The following is a 10262-nucleotide window of genomic DNA, read 5'->3' as shown; positions in this document are numbered from 1 at the left end:
GTCTTCGTTGCTGTGCATGGGCTTTCTCTACGTGCAGTGAGTGGGGGCTACTCTCTAGCGGCGGTGCACAGGCTTCTCGCTGCATTGGCTTCTCTTGTGAGCATCAGTGCACGGGCTTCAGTAGTTGCGACTCTCAGGCTCTAGAGCTTGGGCTCAGTAGTTACGGCAAATGGGCTTGCTCTGTGGCATGTGGGATCCTAGTTTCTGGACTAGGGATCAAATCTGTGTCCCCGCACTGACAGGTGGATTCTTAACCACTGGACTGCCAGGGAAGTCCCAGAACGGTTACATTTAGATAATCATTAAAACTTCTGCAAATTACAAAAAAGTCAAAGTAAGAGATCTTTATTTAAAATTACAGTGTGCATTTTAAAGCCTCAAAAGGATATTAGTGTAGAAATCACAGTATTTAAGTAGACTCCAAAATAGCTCATGGCAATGGATCTCCTGTACAGAGAGAGAGAGAGAGAGAGAGATGGGCAAGGAACTAGATTTCAGAAAATGAGGGGTGTGACAAGTGTGAGTCAGTGATGCATGGCCGTTGCCTGCAGCACTATTTACGGCTCAGTGACACCTCTCTGATGGGGTTAAGTATTTACATGCAGCCTGATTCTTCCCTCTGACTCTGCAAGCTACAGCAGCTTACTGGGAGCCCTGGGAAAGAGAGAAAACCCTCCCTCCAGGGATCCAGGGGCTAGTGGATCTTCCCTCCCCTTCCTGGATCTCAACTGGGCTTCCCTCTGAGAGTTTATGGCAGCCTGACCTCCAGCCTCTGAGTTGGAGAATCTGGCTGCTTCTGTACTACATAAAAAGGGCAAGTGTGGTCATTATTATTATATTATTATCAATGTATAATAGATAAGAGCGATTATACTGTCAGCAGCCAGAGTTTCTGACCACAGATCAAGCTGGGGTGACATAAATACACCTAGTGAGGTCTTTGGAGGGCCTATGAGAAGGTGAGAGGATTCAATTCTGTCTATGATGGGGGCTCCAGTGAAGTGTCTTCCACAAGCGACTTTGGAAGTGGAATGTGGTGGGACATGGGGTGGGGGTGGGGGTGGGGGCGGACACTGGGAGGATCTGTATAAACAGTATTTGCTATATCTGGGTTGTGATGTTAAAGGAAAAAAAAAAAAAAAGATTCAATTGCCTCCTCTGAGCAGTAGCTAATGGCTCTCATTCTTGGCCAGGAAGGAGGCAGACAAGGAATGACCCAGAGGCCTGGAAAGAGTGAAGGGGCAGCCTTCAGCTTCTTGGGTCAGCTTCTTTACCTGAAAACCTGGGCTGCTTGGGTTTCACTTTCTGCTTTCCTCACTTACATCCGTGTCTTTTGTCTAGGCTTTATCCAGGCCCCCTGCCTGGTCTGGGGTCAGAGGATCAATCGCTGCTTGACAGTGGCTGAAATGGCTCCTCTACAGAGAGTAAGAAGCAAATTTCACAGGGGAAGTAGGCTTCTCTTGTCCCTTACACAGAGGGCCACGTGCTAAGTTGTGGAAGCAAGCAAGCCTCCACCTGACACTCACTGAGTAGGACTGTAATCTTGGTGGAATGAAAGAAGGCACATGTCTGACCACACATGCTTGTGTTGGTCCTCCTCCTGTTGAATTTCCTCCCAGAAGCAGAGGAAGCCACCCCAGTAGTCAGTCCCAGGCTGTAACAGTCCAGCTGGCCTCTCCTTTTACACCACCTCACCGATCCCCAGAACTCTGCCACTTTTTAGAATGAAAATAGGAAGAGGCTTAAAACAGGCCTGCCTGGCATTTGCAAAGAGGTGTTTTACTGACAAAGCCCCCACACCTTTTTATCTCTCCCTCTGCCCCACCCGTTAACAGTCTTCCCCTGGAAGAACCAACCGCCCCAGGAAGCCCAGAGCAGAAGGAGCTCTTGAGAACAGGAATAACTAACCAGAGTGTCATCTGAGCACCTTTTCTGGGGCCAGGGTAATGAGAATTATTCAAATGCAATCATAAAAATGAGGCCAGCCAGGCAGGAATGGGGTGGAGGTGGGAGAGGAGTGGGGGTAGGGGGAAGGATTTCTTGCCAGTCTTAAGTTTCATAATTTCTGGGGAGTGCTCTCAGGGTCCACAGAAGAAAATTTCCCCGCATCTCCACCCCGCTGAACTCAAGTTGTCTGGAAGCCCCGCCTCGGTTGTCTGCCGAGGGGAACTTGGCCTGGGTTGCAGGTAGTATTCCCGAGTTCCTGGGGGGCGGGGTGGGGGTGGGGGGTCGGCTGCGTTCTTCCATCAGAGGCGACTTCTCACTCTGAGGTTTTCTCCCGGCAGCCGGAGCCGGCTTAGACGTCTTAGAAAAGTCTCCAGCAGAGGGAGACACTCCGGCGGCTGCTCCGACTTGGAAGCGGCCGGGGCCGGGAGTGGGTGGGGGTGATGGGGGGGTGGGGAGAAAGGGGGAGTGGGGAGAGGGGAGGTGTGTGGAGCGGGGAGGGGGGGCTCCGGGGGGCGGGTCCCTGTGCCGCTGACGTCCCGAGCAGTGCTGGGAAGTATAGGCTGTGTTGTCACGCCGGTGTCAGTCTGATGAAGATTGGCATCAGGTAAGCTGTCATTCATTTCCATGTCAGAGACGCTTTTGCAGGCGGCGGCGGCGCGGCGGCGGCGGGTGCTGCTGCTGCGGGCGGCTGCCTCAGAGCGCGTGTGTTTTATTCCAGTCCCCAAGCCAGAGTATTATTCATTGCGACAGGGCAAGGAGGAGAGAGGGAGAGAGGGAGGCAGCAGGGAGGAGAGAGAGGGAGGCAGCAGGGAGGAGGGAGGCAGGGAGCAGCGAGGGACGGCGGGAGCGTGCAGAGGAGCTGGGGAAGCGCCGGGAGAGCGCGGAGCAAAGCAGCGCGAGCGGCGTTGAGGCCCGGGAAGGAGGCGGCCCGCCCGCGCCCGGGCCCGGCCAGCGCGCAGCCCCGCCGCCCCGCCGCCTCGCCCCGCTCGGGCCCGTGGCGGGGCGTGCATTGTCCACGAGTGCGAGGAGCGGGGCTGCGGACTCGGACCCCCGCGGGCCTAAGACACCGTAGCGGGCGGGCGGGGAGCTGCGCGCTGGGTGCGCCGGGGACCCGAGTAGGGACTCGCGCGCGGGCCGGCGGAGCCCCGGTGCCTGCAGCTCCGGGCTGGGCGCTCCGCGGGGGAGGCTGAGATCGGCGGGCCGGCTCCAGGTTCGCTTTCTTTCTCCCGGCTTCGGGCGCCCTTCGGGCCGGCGCTTCCTTGGCGCCAGCAGCTTGGAGCTGCCTTCGAGCGGCTGGAAGCCGGAGCAGCCTCAGACTCGGGCCGGGTGGCTGGAGTCCGGGAGCCGCGGCCGAGTCCTGCCTGGCCTGGGGAGCCGGGACGAGTGAGGGTTTGCAGGCGGATCCGTGGGGACAGCGGAGCACGAGCTGTGGATCAGGGAAGCCGGGATCGCAGGGGCCAGGCTCGGGGACCCTAACGCGGGAGGAGCCATTAATTTGTAGCGTTACTAGCTTTCCAAGGATTGTTGGGAGTCTTTGGCGAGGTGTGGGGAGGCGTAGGGGCCCTCGGCGAGGTTCGGGAATTGGAAGCCCTCCTGGCTCAAGAACTAGGGCACGAGTTCGTAAGAGGTGGGGTCGGAAACCGCTCAAAGAGAGAGAGCCTAGGGGGATGGGGCAGGGTCCCGAGTCTGCTGCGCAAAGTTTGCGTTTCTTTCGGGTGAGGCGTGCGGGGCTCTCCCGACTCCAGATCCAGAGGAAGAAACGAGCCACGCGCCCGGGCCGCCTTTTCCGGGGGCTCTCAGGGGAGAACCCGAGGTTCCGGCGCTGTGTGGAGACCAGGGGCTAGGACTGGGAGTAGGGCGAGGGGTGGGTGGTGGTTGTGCATCAGCCCTGAATGAGGGCTGGGCTTCGGGACGAGGTTAGAGTTCGGGTTTTTAGGATCCAAGCTGTTTTCAGAAGCCGGATCGAAGGGCCGCCGATCGAATCTGCACACGGGTCAAAGCAGGGAGCCGGAAGGCTGGAGTTAGGGGCCTGGGCTTACATCTGAGGCTGGAATCGGAGGAACTGGTGGCGTTTTTTAGGGTTTAGCCACGGGTTCACGGCTTTTTTTGGAGGGGGGGTGGGGAGTTGAAACTATTGGAATTTGGGGAGGGTCGCGCCCGGGAGTCCCCACGCTCAGTGGGTTGAAAAACGATTAGGTAGGCAATGAAAGTAGTTGATGGGCGCCATGGCCGGCGAGCCCCAAATTCCTGCCGCTTATCCCCGAAAGAGGATCTGGAGGAAAGGACTTGAGGAGCGCAGGACCGGGTCCTTGGAGAAAGATTCCGGGAAGCGGACAATTCGAAGGGGTGTTCTGGGCGAAGCGACAGGGTAGCCTCGCAGGGCCGGGGATGGATAGGGACCTTGGCGGCTCGGCGGGCTCCGGAAGCCACTTGGAGTCTGCGGGTGCAGCGCGGCGGGGTGGGTGCCGTGGCTCGCAGGGGCCGCGGCCTGCGCGGGGGGCGCTAGCAGTAAGGCCTCGCTCCAGGCCTGGGGAGTCCGGGCTGCGGCGGAGGGCATGCCGGGCTCGAACTCAAGCGCCCGGACCGGAGCCGCCAGCTGTTGACCCGCAGGTTCTGTCTGCACTTCCCCCCGGCCTCGTCCGGAAGCCCACACGCCGGGCCGCCCGTGTGACGATCCGCTTGAGAAAGGGGGGAACTTGGGGTCCTCTGCCCTTAACCCTTTGCCCCAGTACTCCTCCAGCGTGTTGAAATGTTTTCCAACTAGTGGAAACCGAAAGCTTCACATCTGAAGCAAATTTAGACTATCTCCTCCTCTTCAAATTTAAGAAAATGATGGTGTCCAAACACAAGCTCTATTACGCAAAGTCCTGGTTCCTAGCCCGACCGCGTGCCCTGCATTCTGGCCTTCCCGAGGCTTCAGGACCTTGGTGGGCGGAAGGTAGGGAGGGACTCCTGTTTCTGATCGCCCACTCAAGCTGCACCCCACTTGGCTCTGGCCTAGTTTGGGGGGGCCGGGGAGGGGGAAGAGAAGTCCCGACTAGGAACGGAGATTACCCCGTGGGCCACTGGAGAAGCAGAGTTGGGAAGTGAACAGGAGGAAGATTTGAAATTTCTCCTTTGCTATCTCAAACCCACTGTCCCAGCACTCTGCACACACCGCGCCCCTCGCCGGGGCAGCCGGAAGGCGCTTCCGGGACGCAGAAGGCGCGCGACCCACGAGTGGCCGCGGCGGCCCCGGGGCGCGGCGGCCGCCCGGCGGCGGAGCTCCGAGGCTGTTGTTTTGCAGGCTTGGAATTCAGGCGCCCTCTCTCCCGCGGAGAGCCCGAGGGCGGGAGGGAGCCGTGACCCCACGGAGACTCCCCGGTCACCGCCTCCCCCTTTGTGAGCGCGAAAAGCATGAAAGCCGAGAGAAAGGGATGCTGTTCAGAATAAGGGGCAGGGGGTTACCGGAGGGAGATGGGCCCGGCCACCGCTCACAGTAAAATGCCTCGTGCAAATTGCACTGAAGTGTACCCAACTTGAGACTGGCTGTTTTATGATCCTTTCTGCGAGTTTACAGCTCTCTGCTTTTAAGTCCATAGATTGCTTTAAGTTAATGAAAGTGCTGCTTTCAAAAAGGGCTTTTATTGTGCGGCCCTGGCAAGTCCAGCACCTCCCCTTTACTCTTCCAAAATGGGCCTGTTTAGAAAGAGGGAGCCTCCTGGAGTTTTCACATGGACGGAGCTTGGGGGGAGGATGCCGTATGACAATGAGGATTAATAAAAATCAATGTCCAAGTCTTTCGGCAAGAGGAGTTCACTTCTTTTCCAGTCCAGCGCCATCTGTACATTCCTGTCTTGCCTTTTGGACTTGCACTGAGTCTGACTGCAAATGTGGCGGGGTGCCTCCCCCTGACACCCCCCTCTCCGCATTGCTTTATGTAGGCCTGACCTTGTTCAATTAAACTCAAACTGGATTTCAGGATTTCAACTGGCTGCCCATTCAAACTGCAACTAAAATATTTACTCGGGACTGGGGGAGGGGCTTTGCCTGGCATTCAGGGAGATAGATGTGTTAAAATGTCAGGGAGGATGGCTGGGAACCTTGAGAAGACACATGGAAGGCTGTTTTCCTGGGCTTTTTTCCTTTTCTCAATCTATTTGGCACAAAAGGTGAGATGACAAGGTTTTTGACTAGGTCCTAACACAGAAACTGCAGTGGGGCTGGCCTGCGGCTTTGACCGCATGTCATAACCATTTAAACTGTGGTTAGTTGTTCAAAGCCCAAAGCTTCTCCAAGCTGGGTTTCATTAACTCTACACCAGTTGCCTGGAAGTTCGGTAGCAATAAATTGTATAAACACATTTGAAGTAAGTTAGTGATGAAATAAGGAGAATTACTGTCTTGTGAGTGGAGAATCCTGAATTCATGGAGTTCTAGCTTAACTGGAAACATACCTCCTCTTCCTTGGCCTTGATGTTTATGGGTGTACCAGAGTGTGTGTTAAATTTCTTTCTGCTATGTCCATCTTCAACCTGGGGCTGTAACTCATTAGGGACCAAGGCATGCCTAGAAAGCAAAAAAGCTAGGTTTTAAAGGGCTCTCTATTAGCCTGGTTTAGAAACCAAACCAAACCCATCAACCTGACTTCCTTACCCTGGATGAATGCAGTATGCAACAGAAACAGCAGCAGAGCAGACCAAATTAGATTTTTAAATGTTAGCGGCTTAATAATACTGTGTTGTTAGCAATTGAATTTGTTTTTATTAAAGAAACAACCTATAAAATTTATAGGCTTCCAACATGTTGCAAGATTTCCTTGCTATTTATTTAGCCTCCTCCCCCTCTTCTGAAATTCTATCTTCAATTTCAAACTTTTTGTTCCCGATTTATTTAATTTGGAGCACATTTTCTAAATTAGTTCAGGGAAGGTGAGAAATGCAGTTATGTTTTTCTTTTTCCTGTGCCGTGCGGCACCAGGACAGCGATGCTGTAAGATATATATAAATGTGTGATGCAATTGCCCGAGGTGCCGGCATGTGAAGCAGAGTGTCTGGATCAAACAAAATGCAGATCAGTGTAGGGAGAGGATGAAAATGATGCCACAGAGGAAGTTACGTGGGGAATGAAATCATCACGAGCCACCGTTAGCCTTGATTCTAGCCAACACACCATGCTTTGTATGACACTTCAGATGAGATCCGTGACTTATTGAAGATTGAATTAGGCTGAGAAGCCGAATTTTGGAGGAGGAGCTTTATTGGCTGGGCTCCGTCCAGGCTGCATGGCCAGGCTTGTTGTGATGAGGATCTGCTAATTTAATTAAAGCTAATACCTGGTGGGACTTCCCTGGTGGCTCAGTGGAAAAGAACCTGCCTGCCAATGCGGGAGACCAGGGTTTGATCCCTGGGTCTGGAAGATCCCCTGGAAGAGGAAATGGCAACCCACTTCAGTATTGTGGCCTGGAAAATTCCATGGACAGAGGAGCCTGGTGGGCTACAGTCCATGGGGTCAAAAAAGAACTGGACACAACTGTGCGATTGAAGAGCACCAACAATGCCTGGTGTGAAAGGGAGGAGGGAGGTAATGGGGGCTGGCAGGTCAGCGTGCCGGGCGGTGTTCAGGCTGAAGGTTGGGGCCCTGGCAGTTTTATGCCCTGTGACTGTCTGGCTTCATGACTAAAGTGGGTCAGCTAGCTAAGCTTCCAGGTCTTGGTTTCTTCATCTGCAAAGTGGAATGTCTCACACAAATTCCTCATTAGGCCCTGAGAAAGACTGCTGCCTAATCCCGCACTCTAAATAATAAAGGAAATTGGAGGGAGGAGACTTCTGAGAAGTAAATTTGCTTTCTTTGTGTTTTCTTGCCCTTCCGGGCCCCAGAGCTGGTCCCCACAACTCTCAGGAGTTCCCAGTTAGACTTGGGTGGAGGGACTGCACTCCTGCCTTTCTTATATCCTAGAATTTGAAATCCCTGCCGTGATTCCAAAATCCACCTGGACTTTTCCCGGAAAGGCAATTAACCCCGAGCTGGGGGAACCAGGGTACTGATTCCCAACAGTGCCACCTGGAGTAGCTTTCACCCATCAAATGAACACAGAATCTGACTGATCAGAAATGTTGTCTCTTTTCTTTATGTCACTGGGAAGAAAAGGCTGGGGTTGGGGGTGGGGGGTGGTGGTGGAGAGCGGGGTGGGCGCTGGTCTGGAGCTAACCGCAGCTTGAACCTCGCTGAGCAGCCTCCACGCTGGCAGATCAAAGCAGATTCTAGGCCAGAAAGCCTGAGAAGTTACTCCCGGCCCTTACACAAAAGTGCATATGCACTTGGAACCTCCTTCCGTTCCGGCGCCTGATTTTTCAAAGCTAGCCAGTGATACTGGAGACAGGCTGCAATGGAATGCTTTGCCTTTAAATCTCCCTCATCCGGGGGTGGGGGGAGACTTCTTGGGGTAATTTTTCCCTCCGCACATCCTTCTCCAGTGGTCACAGGCAGCATCTGTTTCCAGTCTGATGGGGGAAGAGCTGGGACACACAGAATGAGGGTGGAGGGAGATGGAAGGCACTCCTTCTACCAGAGCTCGACTTTTCCTCGGTCCAGATCCCCCAGGAGGAAGGAGGAACCAGCCCCGGGCAGCTGGGGAAGAGCTTGCTGCCAGAGTGTTGTCTTGAGGGAGATCTGCTGTTTGGCTTGGATGTCTCAACCCCCGGCCCTGCCCGCCTGGGTTTCTAATTACAAGAAGGACGGTTCTGCTAAGACCTATCTCACTAAAAACACATCTTAGTGTGTAATAAGAAACCCTAAACCAGGCAGGATATTTTAAAACTGAAGCAATGAAGATTAGATTAAGTTCTCCACCAAACAGCTCCGCTCTCATATTATTTTTGGCTGGAATGTGGAGAAAAGCCGCTAGCCCTTAGGGCCCAGGGCAGACTCCGGAGGGTTTGGATGGGGCTGGGGAGGGTGGCGTAACTGTTACTTTCTCTGCTCAGTAGGAACGAGGCCAGTTTCAGTACAGCTCAGGCCAGGCAGGGGGGTGCCTTGTGGGGGGAGGAGGGAGCCTGAGGACGGGGAGGAGACCCTACCCAAAGGGGCCAGAGAGTGGTTCTGAGTCAGCAGGTCACAGGGCACTGAGAACCTTTTAACTCCCTCACATCATCTAGTCTTCTGTGTTCAGTTTATGCTCCTACCCGCCCCCCACTGCCCCATCCCAAGCCTAGTTAACCCAGCCATCCGCCACGTGGCCTTTGCAGGGTCCTTAGTTTGTACAGGCTTTCCTGACTGAGAAGGTAAAGAATCCACCTGCAGTGCAGGAGACCTGGGTTTGATCACTGGATTGGGAAGATCTCCTGGAGGAGGGCATGGCAACCCACTCCAATATTCTTGCCTGGAGAACTCCATGAACAGAGGAGGCTGGCTGGGGGGGCTACAGTCCATGGGGTCCCAAAGAATGGAACGTGACTTTCACTTTCACTTCAGTTTTTGGGTATTTTTCTGGGTGGAGAGAGGAACAAGCAGTTGTGCAGACTTCCTGGTAATAGAGTAACCAATAATGGGGCAGAAGAAGCCCTCACTCTGTCTTGACCAGGATGGGCAGCAGGGGGTCCATTCAATCCTTTGTTCCTTCATTCAGCAAATACTTAGAGTGGCTCCTCTGTGCCTGGCATGGTCCTCGGCACTGAGGACACAGCATCAAAAACAAACACATGTAACCATCAGGTCACTGCCCTTGAGTAGTTTGCTGCAACAAGTTCAGAGTACAGGTTAGCTTCAGAAAAAAACCACATCAAAAGTCTAACTCTACTAGTTACTAATCGAGTGAATTTAGACAAGTTGCTGTGGGCGTCCCAGGTGGCACTCGTGGTAAAGAACCTGCCTGGCAATGCAGGAGACAGAAGAGGGTTGGATCTCTGGGTCGGGAAGATCCCCTGGAGGAGGGCATGGCAACCCTCTCCAGTATTCTTTCCTGGAGACTCCCATGGACAGAGGAGCCTGGAGAGAGAGCGTTCATAGGGTTGCAAAGAGTCGGACACAACTGCAGTGACTTACCATGCACACACAGACAAGTTGCTTACCATCTCCGATTCAGTTTCCCCATCTGTAAAGAGGGAAATAGAAGAACATAGCTCATAGAACTGTGGAGAGAGGGTCTGTAAAGTGCGAGCACAGTGTCTGTCCCCCAGGATGGGCTCAGTTGGTTTTCTGTCCAGCTTGTGGCTTATCCAGCCTCCCCTTTCCCTTGCCTTTCCTTCCCCAGGACATGGCCTGGGCCTCCCACAGGTCACTGGCACAGCAACAAGTGCTGAACAAACAGCCGTGTGCTCCCGTCTGCGCGCAGACTTC

At 54.3% G+C, this 10262-nt stretch overlaps 1 protein-coding gene across 1 annotated transcript in view; it reads left to right on the top strand.

Moving 5' to 3' along the window:
* Positions 1-2469: 2469 nt before the first annotated feature.
* The window catches only part of PKNOX2 (PBX/knotted 1 homeobox 2), a 297363-nt gene continuing 289570 nt past the window's right edge, over positions 2470-10262 (top strand). Inside the window, exon 1 of the mRNA XM_055581247.1 lies at positions 2470-2551. The gene's annotated coding sequence lies outside the window, so the exon portion shown is untranslated. The remainder of the gene's footprint in view (positions 2552-10262) is intronic.

This window comes from Bubalus kerabau, chromosome 5, assembly GCF_029407905.1.
Source record: "Bubalus kerabau isolate K-KA32 ecotype Philippines breed swamp buffalo chromosome 5, PCC_UOA_SB_1v2, whole genome shotgun sequence".
NCBI lineage: Eukaryota > Metazoa > Chordata > Mammalia > Artiodactyla > Bovidae > Bubalus > Bubalus kerabau.
Note: the sequence above shows the minus strand (reverse complement) of the source record. Positions and strands in the feature narration are given on the sequence as shown.